Raw genomic sequence first — 18,585 nt, forward strand, 5'->3', positions numbered from 1 at the left:
TTTTTCCTGTTTTGATATTTCAGACTGGGGCTCAAGCCAGACTCAGCACATTCAGCATGAGATCTTCCAGGAGAGCGATGCTGTAGCTTTCTTCAGACTCATCCACTAACAGATTGTTGTTGGGTTTTCTTGTTTTGTTTTTTGTGGAGGTGGAAAGTAGATAAGAAAGTGCCGCATGGTTCAACTTCTGTATCAGGAAAACCTCGTAGGTTGGCATCATTGAATAACTACACACAACATAGTCCTGTTTTACCAAGTACAGATACGGTATTTGGATACAACAGATAATGCACAGAACACATATGAACAATATTTTACTTCCACCAGGAATAAACCTAAACCTGGAATAAACCCATCAATTTCCTAGAAGCTTCTACAAACAACAGAGTGTGAAGTGCAGGACCTGCACTACGTCACCTGCTAAAAGTTCCTGCAGGCAGATGGTGAAAACTGTAGAAAAGAAAAACATAAAGTTCATCTCTGGCAGCTAAAGACCCAAATTATACTCACTTACGTACATGTACACGGACCACCGCGTATATGTGCCACATATGTGCAGTAGTATCCAGTGGAGCATATGCACAGTTCGTACCCTTGTAGTGTAGCGGCTGCATTGACATAACAAATTAGTGGGTACACGGTCGTCTGCACCAAGTCTTGGCTGCATCTTCCGATGAAGAAAAGTGTGTCAAGCAGACCCATGTATATACTGACAGATGTGTTCCAGGTGAGTTTATAAACCTGGATCTAAAGGCTTTGTAACTACTACTACTACTGATAACAACAACAGCAACAACAACAATAATCATAATCATGATAATCACAATAATTTTCACTGCGATTATAATGAAGTTTTTTTAGATTTTATTTGGTTGATTTATGTATGTAAAACATAGCTGATTCCTATGAACGTGTAATGTATTCACTTGAGAAAAAAAAAATCTGCTAGATATTAAGATATTATCTCAGATTTCTGAAAACACTTTTCATTTAAAAAAAAATCTGTTTTTCTGATTTAATGAGATTCTGAGAGAATAATCTTGTTAATTCAGAAAAACTGAGCAGATTTTTTTTTTTCATGTGAATGCATTTTGCTTCCATTAGGCTTAAAATTACATTAAAATTAATTTTCATTTTGTGTATTTATTCATGGCAATGTAAAACAATTAAACACAGAAAATAGGGAAATGCAGCTGGTTTTTAATCTCATGTGACTTTTGTTTTATGTTATATGCGACATCAATTTAACTCATAGCTCTGCAACATTACAACAACTACTATAAAACAGTCATAAATACACAGCAAGTGATTAGAAATAAAAATATCATATGCAAATGTGAAAAAAGGAAAAAGTAATGTGTGAAGTAGAATCACAGAACACGGTTCGTCAGAGATTATCCTCATCTCAAATCTGTCTTTGCCTTTGGCCTCTGAGTGTTTGAGGTTGCCTTTTTCTGTCTGTCTGCGGTCTGCTGTCACCCCCGACTCTCCCTCTCAGTCTCACATCAGTCATCCAAGCTATACCGCCGCTCAGCCGGTGGAAGAACGCTAGGCACGGTGCCAGCCAGCCAGGGCGCCAGTTGGGCAGTCCATCAGTAGCACTGAAGACATGTTATCCACCCAAGTGTATCCGACTGGCCCTGATCACCTGTCTGAGCCCCCCTCTCCCACCCCCCACCCCCTACTCACTCAGGGGCCCTGGGTAAAGTGCACACAGTCCCCTTCTTGCTTTATCAGCATGGCACCCAGGCATCCAGCCTGCTGCTTTAGGTCTCTTAAAACACGTACACAAATAAATGAGGAGGGTGCTGGAAATAACTACTTTCTCATCTCCAGCCAAGGTGCCCTGCTGGTCAGGTCATTGTCTTTAAAGGGACCAGGGCTCAAAGAAAGCAGACCACTGCTGACCTCCACTCATACTGTTCTTAAAGGATACAAAGTCAGCAAAGTTAATTTAGCCTCCCTGTGATATAAAATAGATGAAAGGTTCCACAGAGGCTTATAAGGACCGTCTGCTTCCTGTTGTGACTTGGCGCTTTTAACGTCACAGCTAAAAATATAACTGTTGCTCTTTTGATTCAAAATATACAGGATTCGCACTGTGTCTGTGTCCTCATTCAATCTGCTTTAATGTAATAGTCACTGCTTTATGGAACCACTGATATGAGTGTCATTTCAAGGGTCATTTCTGAAGCTCGGTGTAGCAGTCCTTAACCTTGTGTAGACAAACACCATCTCTGGCCCTTTAGTGGTTCCATGTTAGCTTGATTTTCAGACTAAATTACCATTTTGAAACAACTACTTGAGTGAGAAAAATAACATAAGGTCGAGTAAAAGATGTCTTGAATGCAAAATAAGTGTGTCCTGCTGCCAGTGACCCTGACCAACATTAACTCTGGAAAATGGAAAACAAGGGTTTTCAGTTTCAAAAACCATCACAGTGGTGTCCAGACCTCGGCCAAAAAAATAGTCTCCATATGGGAGAAATGATAAAACGAATACACACAGAACACACACAGGCAGTGTATGAATAACAGGCACCTTAACAACATCGGACAGAACTGGAGTGACCTGTGTCTGGAGGATCTTAGCTCAGAGAGGACGTTTGAAGGGCAGGAATCGATGTACTGACTGCAAAACAACCAAAAGAGATGGAGTGGTATCCATGATGCTAATTTAGAGCAATGTTGCTAGGAGGTAGGTTATGTTAGCAACCAACTTTGCTGCCAGGGCAACATTAGCTTTATGTCAAAGTGGTTGCTAACTAAAATAATTTAACATTTTTGCTAATTTAGTACAACATGAGACAAGCTCTTGCAGCTTCTCAGACAATGCAAGTGAAAGTGACATTGTTCAGATGGATGAAATTAGAGAAGGTGTGCTATCTGTGTTTGTAGCCATATGAAGCTAACTTTGCTAAAAAGCTGAGCTAGCTTAGCTAACGAAAGTGGCATCTTTAACTTTTTCTGATCAGAACAATGCTTCATTAAATCCTCAACAATACAATAAAACACAGCTGCAAAATTATGGGTCAAATTTGACCCATCAAATTTGAGAAAAATACATGGTAATATATAGATTTTTTTTTTTTTAATCTTTGATGCAGACAGATGATAAAAAGTGAAGGGAATAACTGAATGAATTTTGAATTATCTGAATAGGTATAAACCACAAAATAAGTTCCCCATTGATTTCAACAAAAGAAATATGCATGCAGAATAGTTAAAAATATGCATGGCAAAGCTTTAATACAAAACAAGAATTTTGTCAAAATAATGTTATTACTAATTATTATTTGCTCTCCCCATTCCATCAACTTTTTCCAGTCATGAGAATACAATCTCCACCTTCAAACATACAGTTAAACCCTCTCCGGTTCTGTCCATAATGAATATGAAGTGAATTGTTCATAACAGACCTGACTGCCTGACCCAGAGCAGCTGTAGGTAAAAGAGCAGACCCTGTGAGGCACTAAAAGCATTGAAGAGTTTCCCTGGTGTCATTTAAGTTGGAAGCTGAACAAGCTTTGATGAAAGAGTGACTGACGGTCTGTTGAACCTGTTGAGAAATGATCAAAACAATAATGCCAAGTGGATCTTTAGCTGGAGCCCCGTAGGGTGACTGAAGGTGAAGTACTTTTAAACAGTTTAAAGGAGTTGTCAAAATCTTTGCCTTTTTTAACCATCCAGAGCTTCTGTCTCTAATTCTGTCTGTGTGTCAGTAGGAAAATGCTAATGATTGAAGAAACGATTGAGTGGATTTTCAAATGGATCTGTAAACGTAGGATTGAGTTGTGTGGTCTCTAACTGCACCTGTTTCTGCTCACAGGTGCTGATGGACGACTCCACTGTTGAAGGCTGAAGGCCTGTGATGGGACACGGACGAGGTGAGGCAAAACCATCCTCATATTGAATAGCTGTGATTCTCTATTATTGTCTTTCATCTCAGTCTCTGTTGCCTTTTGATATGAATGCGACACCTGCAGCAGAGACATCCTTGACAGCTTGTACATGACCCACCAACATGTAGGAGTTCTATTTCGGAAGTAAAGTATTCACCGATTTTGCATACTGGCTCAAAAAACATGAAAATCAATGGCTTTCTTACTTCAGTTGAACCACCCACACATCTACCAGCCAGAGGTTTGGCTTGTTTCACAGATATGCAAGACTGGTCTCCATAGTTAGACCATCTTAATTTGACTTTTAGACTAATGTAATGTGAGGAAGTTGGATCAAAACAATGATTCATTTTAAGACCAGCTTCAGAATATGTCTGGACCACAAAACAGTCAAACCCAATAACTCGTCCTGGAGACATCTACTGCAGCAGGAACTACCACAGGTGTGGTGTGGATACTTTGGCCTTGTACAGCAGAGGGCATTAAGAGCCAGCACCTTAATGGGGAGCATTAAAAGCCAAAACACACTGCAGCCCCAAACGGTGCACGCAATATTAAAAACACTATTATTTTCAGTGTATAACCTCCACACTGGTGGCAGCCATGACGTGCTGCCACACAACACTTCACATCTCTATCCTATTTCCAACCCAGCAGGCTGTAAAAACATTTTTTCCAAAGTAAAGGTTGTTTTGCACTTTCTGGCTCCCACAATAGCTCGCTGTCTCTTTCCTTTCCTCTTGCCGTCTCTGATTGATGCAGAGAAACTACTTGTTGAGGTCGAGAAATATAAAGAACTACATGACCCACAATTGCACAAAAACAACAGCAAAAACACCTGGTGAGCCGTGGATCTGGAGTTTGGCTCTTCAGGAGTCCACGTGCTGAAAGTAATTGCTGTTTTCCAAATTAATTTAGCAATGGTGACCTGGGTGAAATTATGTTTCCCTGAAATCTAATTGCTAATAACTATTTGCAGCAAACTGGGTTAAAATATGAGTCCCGTGTTAAGAACCTAGCTCGATCCTCTTTACATGGCATTTAGGATTTCACTCTAAAGTTTTGTTTTGTTTCTTCCCATGTACCGAGAGAACTCCGAGGCTGTCCTTACAAGAAAATGAAAGCATTTGTCATTTGTTCAGAAGCCTGTTTACCAGACAGGGACCTGTAGCAGCCATGTGAATGATGACTCTTGTCTGGCAGGAACAAAGACAAGGTAGTGTGACATTGTTGTGGTGCTGCACAGCCCCCCAGGCAGGAGGCTGCGGTGGATGGATAGGTCAGACAAGTGTGTGACTTTGACACAGGACACCACTCTACACCAACAGTGTTGGTTTCTTTTAACCATGACCGCAGTCGTTTTTTTACCGTGTGACCTCCCACTGACCCAACTAATGTCTGTCAGATCTGTTGATGCTGATCTGCTGCCTCTCCTGCAGGTTGAGGGGCATCGTGGCTTCTGACTAATTCCCTGATTAAGATCTGGCTCTTGGATGAGCAGATGGATTTCTGAAAAGCTTACAATGTTCAAGATAAACAACTTTAGGGGTGTCACATCAGGAGGACAATGACAGATAACATTTTTCCTTTTCCCTTTTCAAAGAAAGCAGAATTTCAGCAGAATTTCATTTGAACAAAAACAGGTGAATCATTATGTATTGGGCCTGAGATTGAGGCAGATATGATTGATGCTTCTGGTTCTTGGTCTTGTTATTGGTTCTTGTCTGTCTCCTCTCACTGAAACCATATTTAAGAAACAATGCAAACTTCCTTTCTCCAAGTGTTTAGTCTTGATCGAGACAATATATATTATAAATAGCTCACTCTGACCCCCACTGTTCCTGTTGCCTTGCGCATTTGTCACTTTGAATAGTAGCTTACAGCCCTTCTCAGTTCATCAATATTATATATCCATATTTATCATCAATGCATTCATTTGTCTGTCAGCGGTTCTCAAGTGTGCACTGAGCAGATAGCTGTCTTTTCACACAGCTCTTTCTGTGAGAGTTAATGTGTTCAACAACGCATCGGGGGTATGCTTCCTCCATCTTTCCCTGCCAACACCTCTCAGTGGTATTGTCTGTGCTGGAGCGCTGCAGCAGCTTTAGAGGAAGAAATCATTGTTCTTCTTGAGAGCCTAAAGAGCTCGAGGAAGTCATAGACAGCGCTGTTCTCCCTCCTCCTTCCTGTCTCCTCCTCCTTCCATCACCAGTCTGTGAAATAAAGTGCATCACAATGTTCCCATATGGCCAAATACACCAGAGACCTCAAGTGCTTTGCATGATAGATGATTCGCAGTTGGAAAACAAGTAGTACAAGTTGTAGAGTGCTCTCCAGTGATAAATTGCGTTTCTATTATAAAGGGCTGATATTGACCTTTAATAAAAGTGCATATCATCCGTCGTCCACTTTTGAAATGATGGTGTAATGCAGCTTTATTGATTCCATATTTATTTCAGAATGTGTTACTGTTCGTCCGTAGGATCCGAATGATGCATTGCATCATTTTGTCTATTTTCAACTGATGCGTCATTTCGGCTGGATTCCCCCGGCTTACACAAGCACTGGACTCCCACTCTGCTGACAGCTCTGGTCAGCCAGCTGTTTGAAGAAACAGAACCCAAGCCAAAGCTGCTTGTTTACAGAGGTTGGCTGCAAAGACCTCTCATTTTACAACTTGTATGCCCATGGAGAAAATGGCTGGGTGCAGCTATGGAGGAGTGAGGGTTTGGTTTTATCAAATGAAAACTCTCTATCCAGTACTAATAAAGTCCATAGTGACAACAACATCTCATTACTGTGGGTTTGACAACATTTAATAAGGAACCTCTCCTGTCGTTTCAGCCACGTTAAAACTCATTTGCATGAATAAACTTTTCCTTCTACTGCTGAATTTGTCAAATTCTCACTTTTTATGATGTCAGTGCCTGAGTGTTGGTCTGGTTAAGGGAAATGGGAAGATTGTAGTTACTGTTGATAATACAATGCAGTGTACCTTGAATGACTGCAGGTACATTCTGGTCTAATGCATGAATGTCCTACATACCTGTCCTTCCTCCGACCTCCCCGTCCTTACATTCCACTTCGCTGCATATAGAGGACACTACTCCCTGCATCGACCCTGAAAGTTGACATAAACTGAAGGTGCAAAATTGCCCAATGTTAATGTCATTCTTAGAGCTACAGATCTGACAACATGCTAAACATGTGTCCAATGAAGGGAGATGATCAGACAGATTGTAAACAAGCCAACAGTTGTGGCAAATTATTTCCCCCTCCACATTTGCAGGTAAACCAAAATCAGGTCGACATGGCCACATGTCACTAAGAATCTCACCTTGCATAGAAAAAAAGATTGTGGTTTCTCCGAAAACCAAAAAAGGACCAAAAGCACAACAGGGTCGAGGATAAAAAAGCTTGGCTGAATGCATGAAGACAAACAGGCAGATATATATATATATATATATATGTATATATATATATATATATATATATATATATACATACATACACATACACAGGGGAGGCTGATGATGGAAGTGGAGACAGGTGTGTGATCAGGCAGGAGATGATCAGGTGGGAAACAGGGCGGGAGGGAGTGACCGGTTCTCAAACAACATGGTGGTGAGATCAAACAGAAAACATGGAGACCGGCAGAAAAACAAATCCAGACAGACAATGCATTAAAACCAAGTTTCATACTGTGAAGGAAATTCAAGAAATTCACTCTATAAACTGTGATGGATATTTAAAACAGATTGAAACAGTTTGGATAAAACGTTTTACCTTCGTTTTATGGTCCTAATCTGAACAAATCTGACTAACCTGTACAGTCAGGTTACTGCTTGTGTTTCTTGCCTCACTGGACCTATCGTTAGCTTTCCATGTTGCATTATTTTCAGAATGAAAAGGAAGGCATTTCCTGGAATTTGGCTTAAAAATGTTCACATATACCATATCATCCAAACTCCTGCTACAAGACTATATAAGACTAAAAAAGTGTCTTTCTCAGGGAGACTCTCCATCCCTGCATTACTCCTCCATTTCTCCTCTCCTTGCCTCCCTCTTCCCGTCCTCTACTTTGCAATGCCTCTTTTACTATTCCCTCTACCCCCCCCCCCGAACCTCACTTGGAATTTGCCCCTCTTTCAATCTCTGTCTCCCTTCCCCTGCATCTCTGTCCTCTTTCCCATTCATAACAGACAACACTCATACTCCATCTTCCTTTTAGCTCCCTCTACTCCTTTTTCTGTAACTAATGCAGCCTCCTGCTCTGGAGCCATCTTCTAAAATCCCTGTTTCTTCTCTGGGCTAAGCATCTTCCATCTGGCTCTGCACATAGTTAAAGTCTGTACAGTCTATATTCTTTGAAAATCTATGAGCCATTATTGATCCATGTAGAACAAAAAGAGCAGTTTAAGACATGCCAGCTTTTGTGTCTGCAGGTCCATTAGACACTGGAGGACTGATGTCCTCACTGACATTTACGCATTTTTATTCTTTACAAGGTGCAAGATTCTATGTAAAACTTGTGACTGTTCTATTTTCTGTCAGTCTACCTTCCACTGAACGATGCAGATCTTTATTATCCTTCTGAGCAACAGCATTGTTGCAAAGTTCATTACTAAATAAGAAGCAATCCCTGTATTTTTTCTCTCCTGCTAAGGCCACGTCTTTGTTGTAATGACAGCCTGTGAGCAAATCCTGTGGCCTTCTGCCATTCAGATCTGCGGGGAGGGCTTTCTGGAAACACTTGAGTCAAAGCTCCCACTGCACTGAGCTGTATCACAGTTTGATTAAAGTGGACCTGATCTGGAATCACCGAAGAGGCTCTTCATAGAGAGCACGGTCATTAGGAGGGCGTTAACAATTAATAAAGCACCATTAACAGTCAACTTGTGATTTAACATTTGCTGTGTGCCAGAAATCTTCAACAAAAATCATGTGGTAGGCTGAAAAAATGTTGCTTCACCAATATTTGATAATATCAAATATTGTGATATTTCCTGCTCTGTCTCTCTCTCTCTCTCTCTCTCTCTCTCTCTCTCTCTCTCTATATATATATATATATATATATATATATATATATATATATTTTTTTTTTTTTTTTTTTTTTTTTTTTTTTTTTTTGCCGTTTTGCAGTTTTGCACAGTCTGCCCTGCAGCCGGGTCCGACCCTCATCTCACTGCTTGAACACTGTACCACATCCTGTGACAAATAAAACTTTCAGCTGCTGTTTTTTGGCAGCATCGTTTATACCTGAAACACAGATACAATAACAGGATAATATCATATATCGCGATATTATCTGGACTGTATCGAGATATTAGATTTTGGGTGTCACCCATCAAGCTAAAGAGCAGTCCATCTCTGTCCCCACCACACCACTTCTTCAAGCCTCTGTCTCTGTTAGTAAAAACCACATCATGAAGGATTTTATCACTGACGTGAATCAGGAGCTACAGCTCACATGATGCAGTAGTTGATGGTATTAGTGGGGGTATAACTAGATTTAACTTGGTCCGAAATAATCTACACTGGCATCTGATGGGAATTTTCATCATCACATAGTATCAGCAATTAATTCTCTGCATTGCTGCAGTCTGAGGTTAGAAATTCCCAGCTGGGTTCCTGGCTCCGTAAACAGAGACGTGATGATGCCTGACGACCAAACTTCTTCTATACAGTACATTTAATTCTATCAGTCTCATCCAGACACACACAGGTTTCCTGGCAGGTAAATTTGCAATAGATTAACATTCTTGATATTTTTAGGCAACGTTTCAGAAACAAATACCACTGAGATAAAAATGATTTTTTGAAAGATCAGCATGTTAGCAACTTCTGCATTGTTAGCTATATATAAAGCTAATCTGACAAATCTGCCAACTGGCTGCTTTTTATCCAGAGCACTTTACCAACCTGCCTCTCATTCACCCAGTCACACACAGTGGCAGTGAGCTACCGTGCACGGTGCTGGCCTGACCATCAGGACCACTTTAAAGTTCAGTATCTTCCCAGTCTTCATACTTCAATCAGTAGACGACCTCCTGAGCCTCAGCCACCGACATCAAACAGCGAACTACCTGTTACAACTAATTATTTAAGCAGTCAGCATGCTTCAAAGAAATTCTGCTGTTGTCAGAATTAGGGGAGCTCTTGACAATTTGTGTAACTTTCCAAAAGAGGTGAGAAGCTGTGCAGGGGTTGAATTTCAATCTAAAACTCTAACGAATTCCTTAGAGGAGAGACTGTCAAGAAGATATCCCCAACATAGAGTCTCCCTTGTCTCTATCGTGGCAGGTTTTCCACCTCACCCTCGACTGTGGCCTTTCTGCATAACCTCATAACCTTCTGCCTTCAGACATGTTCTGCTGAAACGTCATGCAAACTAGTTCCGAGCATTCCCAGGCATTTTGACCTTTGTTTTGTTGTGACGCATTACAACTTGCACAACCGGCATTCTGACAGTTTGGGATTTTTCTGATGTCGAAATTCACATTACTCATTTGCATGTTTTGTTTAATTTTTCATCTGAGTATGATGTGCATGGAGCAAAGGTGGGAGGGGGGGATGCAAACAAGTGGGACTTTCATTCAAACAAGGGAGTGCAAAGGAGCGGTTTTTGAAGAACTTGGGTTTTAGGTTTTGAAGACGGATGAGAGGTGAAACATCCTCAAGTATCTACAACCAAGTCAAGTTGCCCTTGATTCAACTTTTCTTGGAGAACCATGAGCTGGAAGACTGAGAATCCTCACAGACATCTTGGATTTTGGCCATTACGTTTCCTGGAGAATCACCATCAGCTCGCTGCTACCTGACTCGTTGTGGATTGTTTGCTAGTACCGTTCAGGACATTTAAGCTTTATGTACAATAGATCCAGGCAGCTGCAGCTAGCCAGCTCCATGACACCATGGCTGGTGTGTTAAGTGCATGAAATGTCTTCATATTGGGTTGACTTACCTCACAATTTATGTCCATTTCAGGAAGTAGTGTCTCCTTTATGCAGCCAGTTGAAAGTAAGAGGGTGGAGGAGGGTCAAGGTGGTGGATGGATGTGTATCAAGTCTGCCTTTCGTGCAGAGACTGGTGTTGGCGTCCTGCCAAAAACCTGCAAATGATGTTCACATTTTAGTGTGACTGTAATACAGATTTTTTCCTCACTATGGGAAAAAAACAGTATCTTTTGAATAGTTTGCTGCTCATATCTTTCCCTACCACATACGGTAGAGTGCAGCAGGAATGAGTCCTAGCACCTCCGGTTCTCTCATCCTGAAGTCTATGAGTTTTTTGTTAGATGGCTGGAATAAGGTCTGTGATTAACACAAGCTCAAGAAATTTTCATGTTTTATTCTATGACATCAAACCCATCAGTAAATCCCCAAGTCCGGATTTTTTTAAAGCTTCTCCATCTGTTAAAAAAAGCCGGTTGCTAACAAGAGTCTAAATGAGACGACAGAGGTTGTCGGGGACGTTAAACGTCATCAGTCCAACATGAAACCAACCTCCTCACCAGTCCACCTTTACAGCCTCGCTGTGTTTCTACAAACTGTCACTAACTCTGTCAGAGGAAAGGCTTCTGTAGAAGAGCTCAGAGCTGAATCAGACTACAGGCTGAAGGTGAGTGGTGGTGACGGTGAAGTCGTGTGACCGTGCTGTCGTTGGTTTACAGCCTAACATGAGCTTTTTACTGCTGCTGGTTGTATTTAGGCTTCAAACATCATAAGGTGGAGTCATTAGTGAAGATGATCCTGCTGAACATGGAAGAATCATAAACCTTTGTTTGTCACAGAGTTTATTTTCTACAGTGATCTAAAAGCGGCCTACAATAAGTCGTCCCTGCGGCACTCTATAATTGTAAAGTGCTGATATTGTAGAAAGTACAAATTTTTAAAAATGCTGGTATAAAATAATGGTAATACAGGGTTTTGCAGAATCATCAAATATAATATGGCGATAAACCTGAACAGAATGGAGACTGGTGAGGACAGGGAAGTAAAAAAGAGGCAGACCAGACACTTGGCACACCTTCCAGCACAGAGGCTATCATCTGCTTAATTTTAAAGTACAGTCAGGAGAAGCCATGGAAAGTTCTCCCCAGAGATTCAGGACCATATCCACAGGTGCAAATAGGAATAGGGGTTTCCATCCTCCATAGTGGACGATTCATTATGTGGGGCGACTGAATGGAAGCCCTGCCTCCTTCTCTGAAAGGCTTGTCTCAGGCTTGCTTTATTCTGGCCTTGAAATAACCCGTTTGTCTCCTTGCTGACATTCAAACATTTCTCTTTGGGTTTTTGTCTCTGGGTCAATGCCAGACTCCCTTGCTGCTGGCTCCATGGAATTTTTCTCAGCACACTTGTAGGGCAAACATCACATTGTATTTTTCTGAGGAATGCCAATGCCACTGATAGTTGATGGTATTTTTCAATTTTCTACCATGAGATGAATTTAAGATGCTTTTAAAATTTGGGGTGGAGCTGTGAATCAGATTTACTGCTACACCTGGCTTTTGAACTCATTTTGGGTCTGTGTCTTCCTTTTAGTAGGAAGCTCTAAAGCAAAAAAACGAATCTCATCTTAAAACGTGATGATGAACAAAAACACCGATTTTCTCTCTTGAATTCATGTCACAGCTCTGCAGCAGCAGCAGCAGCAGCAGCAGCAGCACCCAGACAGTGTCTGACAAATGCATGATGGGTATTGGTGTGTGGGTGTGCGTGTGTGTGTTTGTGTGTGGGAGGGAGGGGGGCAGAGACATCGACTGGCAGAGTAACGAATGGCAGGCAGCCAGGTTGTCAGCTCACAGCAGCTGTCCTTCATGGGGGACTGGTACATGAAAACAACAGAGAGATAGAAGGACAGCGAAAGGGCACGGTTACTTCAAGTGCTCCAAAATCCTAAAGACAGCAGATTCACAGAGCAACCGGGTCAGATGCACAAAAACAGAAGTGGCTGTTAGAGAAAAGGCAACGACCTGTGTCACCTCTGAGAGCTCATCAATTGTCCGTCAGAGGCTGTTGACAAATTTACAACATTTGTAGTCCCAGTGCATTCAGCATCTTTTCTTCAAAAATACACAATGGTGAGATTTTATGAACTTGTAAATCAGTTTGATGAGTTTTATCCTTTGACCTGGTTTTTGTTTGAAAACTATGAATGCAGCTTTCAGTGATGCCAGAGCTTTGCCAAATGAATCTCAAATGAAACACTGTTTATTTGCTTTGCTAAATGTGGTTCAAACATGTGGTCCTACCTGAACAGGCAGGTCTCTGCCAAAGTCTGACTGTTTTTGGTTATGTAACATAAAATATTAATGATTTAGTTTTGTGCTCTTCTCACTGGTTTGAAGTGCACAGGCTTTTTTTGGAAAAATACAAAAGTTGAACTTGGATTGTTGTCATTAATTTTTAACATATAGAGAAAGGTCCCAGAATAACACAAGACAAACTATCCTTTTTATTTTATATTCATTCATTTATATTCAACATCAATTTGTTGCTTCTCACATAAATGCAACATTAAGATTTTATGTTTTTCTGTAATCTTGGTTGTTTTTTTTTTGTTTTTGTTTTTATTTATCTATAAATTTTTTGCTGCGTATGGTTTAATATTATTTGTTAATCTAAATATGACCTTTAGTCTTGATTTAAGCATTAATTTGATGCAGATGTGTATGTTGTCTAATTATTATGTTCAGAAGGTAGAGCTGAAACATTCTGGCAATTAATCAATCAGTTGATCAACAGTAAATTAATCAGCAACAATTTCAATCATATAAGTAATTTTTCAAGAAAATAAATGGTTGGAAAAGCAATATAAATATGTTTACTTCAATTATGGAATTTTATTCTCATTTAATTATATGCAAATCAACTAAATAATTATTTGATTAATTAACAAAATGATCTGCACATTAATCAATTATGAAAATAATCATTAATTAGAGACATGAAACAACCCTGGAAGTCATTTGTACAAGCAGCTTATTACGACCTACAGTTAATGTTGTGCTGTAAATCGACATTTAGCACAAAACTACTTGTTTACACTCAAGTCAAACTGCCATCTAGTGGCTGTGGTGCTTATGATGGGGGGGTGGGGGTGGGGGTTGGGGGGGGGGTTGTGCATCAAAGAGTTCAATTGCACATTTCTGAAGCGCTTCAGGGGAGATTTTAAAATATCGAGATATATGGTCATACAGCCTAAAAATATTGTGATATTATTTATTGGCCATATCACCCAGCCTCAGATGGGAGCATGGTCAAAGTTAGGTGACGTTGAAGAGCACCAGTCTGTACAGGGAGGTGGTCGGGGTGAATGGATGGGTCAACAAAACATTTTACTATCAAGAAACCACCGTTTGTTTCTCGTTTCAAACCAATAGTCTGTTGTAACCATGTTCTCTAACCAAGGACTTATTTTGACCCAAACCATGATCCTGCCCCAAACCTAACCAAACCTTTACACTGTCACAATGTAAAGTTAGTTATTCATTGATTTATAAGGTTGGAGCCCTGTCCTCACATCAGAGGTGATCAACACTGACTAACCCTTTTTGACCTGTTTACTGAACAACAATAGCAACACACACTACATTGCAACTGTTTTCTACTCCACTCAACTGGAGCTGTTCACCTATTGTTGCACGCAAAAGCTTTACTGAATGAGCAATTAAGACGCTTCATAAAGTCTAATTAAACTAAATCTGTTTTGGTACACTGGGGCCCAAGTAGCAACAACACGTTAATTGTCTCTGCTCTCAGACGCTGCTGTTCATGGCGATTACATGCCTGGACTTAGTGTAACAACTGCACACGTAGGACCTGAAATAACTGAACCCAGCTTAACGAGCAGCCAATAAGAAAAGTGGAAGGGTCAAAATTAACGGTTTCAGACAAAAGGTGCTGCACTACATACATGTAATTTTAACAAAATAGATAATAATAGGGGAGGTGGGAACAATGTTAAAGAATGTTAAAGATCCTAAACAGTGTTAAAGGTCCCACATTGGTCACGGTTCTATATTAATACTGTGAAAGTATCAAAGCCTCAGTCCACAGAGAAATGCACACAGCCTGTATTCAGAAACTGAGCCTTAAAACCAGCTGTCAGGACTTCTGGAACTTTGTGATGTCACAACAGAGCAGTCACTGCTCTCAGATATGCCCCAAGCCTGACCCATCAGCACCCACTGTCTTATCACTGACCCACCGAGTGTTTACTTGAAATTTGCTATATTTTTATTTGATCACTCAGAAAGCAGCCAATCAGAGGAGAGGGTCAGATCCTCTCTTCTGATTGGCTGACTGACCTGTTGTTACTAGAGCTCCAGAGAGAAGCCTGAGAGAAGAGATGTAAAACTACAATGAGATGGTTTTTTGTTCTTAAAACCACAAATATATCTTCTTATGAATATCAACACTTAATGTAAAATACTGGGAAAGTTTAAAATGTTAAATATAAGGAGCCCAGAAATGGCTGCAGGAATAAAAATATAGATATATTTTGAGCTAATAATTTTCTACACTGTGTATTAAAATTGCTTTTGAAAGGTAAAGCTCTCACCCCCATGGCTTTGTAAACACAAATCCATAACTCACAAGCACAGAAATTAATAACTTACTTCACTTGTTTGCATGGTTTTATTTAGATGATTCAGTTACATTTACATGGCAGGAGACTCTAAACTCTGGGTACGACTGCTGCTGGCTCCTGCTTAATAAAGTTTAAAAGTTTAAAATGCTAAAAATATTCTAAAGACCTGAGAGATATTGGGAACTGCTGTCGCTGTTTAATTGGCTAAAAGGCTGACAGCCTACAGTGTTTTTAGGAATTTTAATTGCAGCCAAATATGTAGAGAGCAGTGTAACACTGGCTCAAATCTTTTCTCCAATCTCAGAGTAAATGTGGACGTGTGTGGTTAAGAGAGCCGGATCTCACTGTGGTGACAGGTTTGTCACTGTGGATGTGGCAGATGAAACGGAGTTCAAACTTTAAAATAATGTTTTCACGTTCAGGTGTCAACTCTTAAAAAAACCATAGACCACAAAAACAATTTTCATATGGGAATTAGCCATAAATGAGTATTAATTAACATATTTTTCAATAAAATCAATGAAATCATAAGTTATGTTACTGAAACCATTCGATTTGATTTGGGTAAAAAAAAAAGAGTGGTATGAAATGTGAATGTCAGGCAGCCGACAGCAGCAGGGCCGGACTGTGACCTTCACTGCTCATCCTTTTCATAGTGAAGCACACAAAGTGTTGCTCTACACTCACAACACGGTGTATTTAACTGCCTCCCAGAGAACTTCAAGCTGCTGTCGCTTCCAAACTGGAGTGAAATCCTCCCGTCTGATTGGACAGTGACAAACACTCTGCCTGAAATGTGATTGGTTACAAGCTGCGGTCTGCCTCTGTGTGACTCTGCTCACAGACAGATCTGTGCACACGGCTTTTTTTTTAGCCAATCACAGTTTAACAAAACACAACAAAAGCATGACTCAGCATTTCTATTTTGTGAGTCATTAGTTAGTAATTCACCTGAAATGTGTGTTACTGTATATGGATACCAGTGTGTGATAAAAACACTAGCTACTGTTTTCATCTGCAAAACTAAAAACATTATTAGACTAATTTTATTAATTTGCCACAGTATGGTATAATATTAAAGATAGATATCATCCAGTCAGTGTTGTCCACCTCTGGTAGGCTACACAAAATACTGTAATGTGTTCAATGTTTTTAATGACATATCCAAGAGTTTTCTTTAGTATTTAATAAATAGGGTCATTTAATAAATAACCTGCCTTGAGCTGTAAACCAACATTTGAAAAGTTATCATAAAATGTTTCTCGAGAGCTTTGTTGTAACATGAAGGTAAAAACAACTCCTTTCATTCTGCCTCAGTTCTTATTCTAAAGGAACCTGTGTGGATATGTTTTGTAAATCAGTATTAAAGGATTCTATTTAGCTTTTCAGCTTTTTGTGATCTTCCAATTTCTGTCAGTCAAGAAAATTTTTGCCCTTTAAAACCAACTTGAATGTGCTTTACTCACCAGAGCATGTTGCAGATAAAATCAGGTATTTATTGTTTCAGTAAACTGTTGCTCATCAACATTGTCGCAAAAAAATTACCTACAAGGCAAAAAAAAAAAACAATCTGAATGTACAGAATTCAGTTATTGTATTTTACATTTTACATATTATATCGCTATAGTTTAATTCTGGTGCATAACAACAAATACCTACATACTTTAGGTGCCTGTCAGCCAATCAGAAGTAAGAATTCTTTATGACTGTTGTATAAAGTAGAATAATATGTTGTTGAATTAAATGTCTTTGCTGTAAAGCTCTTACATGTCTTGTATGACAATACTGTTTATTATTATTATTATTATATGTTTTGGAAAAGTCTCGTAAAAAATATGTTATTCATAAATGCTTTACCTTTTTCTTTTGAGATTGAATTTATGTTATCAGTCAACAGAAAACCAACCCATGAGTTGGGTTTATCCACAATGTAACATCGAGTCATGGTTCAGTGCTGCTGTCTTCTTTATGATTATTTTTATTTTTATTTAATTTTTTCTGTTGGAGGCCATTGTGGAGGAGGTCAGATTTAAAAATGGGAGTACTCAGTTAATGCTGTGAAAGCCTTGACCCCTGTTTGAAGTGTTTAAGCAAACAGTGAGCTCAGTGTCCCCATACAATGATGAAAAAAATCACAGCGTTGTTTAAGCCCCACAGCTCCTCTGATCGTCGTAATAATGAAACTCATTATTATTTACACGAATCCTATTTCATATTTGATGCTTGTTATAAAAAAGATCTAGAGAGCGGAGCTGTTGATGCTATCTGACAGGCGTGGCCGAGCACCGGCTGAAGACCGGCGAGGATTTAGTTTAGCAGCAGCTTTTATTTTCACCATGAATTTACCACTTCCTTTCAGAATAAAGTGATTTTCAAACATTAGAATCCCATTAGAGACACAGATTAATGTTTTATAATATAACCACCTTCATCTAGGGACAGAGATGTTATTAAATATTACATTTGATTCTAACAATTAGCATAAACTGTACAGAATGGTTCTTATCGTGAGCTATTCTTCGAACACGTGTTATCAGAGCCTCCCTCTGGCTCTCTGCTCTTCACAGCAGGCTTTGATTTTGCTGCTTTGCTTCCACTAAGTTTATTGGCAGCTTGCACAAAGTGAGCCATTGCTGCAACGCCGTCCAGTCAGCTGCAAAGACACACTCTGCACTTCTTGGTTTTTATTGACCCATGATTGGATTGTGAGGAGCACAAATGCCCCCCTCTTCCTCTCAGCCACGCTCTCTATTGTCCTTTCCTGAAATGGCCGACATGCTTTTTGTTTATTTGTCATATCTAATCATGTGTTAATTTCTTCCTATTTCACACAGAACACAGAAAATAAAGAACACAGAGCAGAACGTGAAATTAGTGAATTAAAACTGGAAAAATCAGAGAAATGTTTCCAATATCATCCTGACGACGTGTCTCTCAGACAGAACAGACAGCGGCGGTAATGGCATTCGGCTTTCAGCAGCAGCACCAGCTGTGCCCGATCCAAATGGGCACCAACAGTGATTCAGGCCAAGCAGGGTCATATGAGGACACAAACACAGGGGGGGGAGGGGAGAGTGGGGAGGTTG

At 40.0% G+C, this 18,585-nt stretch overlaps 1 protein-coding gene and 1 long non-coding RNA gene across 2 annotated transcripts in view; one reads left to right on the forward strand and one right to left on the reverse strand.

Moving 5' to 3' along the window:
• Positions 1 to 8,929, forward strand: part of LOC139614339 (uncharacterized) — a 60,472-nt gene extending 51,543 nt beyond the window's left edge. Inside the window, exon 3 of the long non-coding RNA XR_011687021.1 lies at positions 3,829 to 8,929. This is a non-coding gene — a long non-coding RNA (uncharacterized lncRNA). The remainder of the gene's footprint in view (positions 1 to 3,828) is intronic.
• LOC139614337 (ATP-binding cassette sub-family G member 4-like) overlaps positions 1 to 18,585 on the reverse strand; it is a 175,459-nt gene that overhangs the window by 82,747 nt on the left and 74,127 nt on the right. The window contains exon 2 of the mRNA XM_071471476.1: positions 10,866 to 11,012. The gene's annotated coding sequence lies outside the window, so the exon portion shown is untranslated. The remainder of the gene's footprint in view (positions 1 to 10,865; positions 11,013 to 18,585) is intronic.

Source organism: Trachinotus anak, unplaced genomic scaffold (assembly GCF_046630095.1).
Source record: "Trachinotus anak isolate AG129_WGS33_773 ecotype Australia unplaced genomic scaffold, CSIRO_AGI_Tana_v1 ptg000034l, whole genome shotgun sequence".
NCBI classification, from domain to species: Eukaryota; Metazoa; Chordata; class Actinopteri; order Carangiformes; family Carangidae; genus Trachinotus; species Trachinotus anak.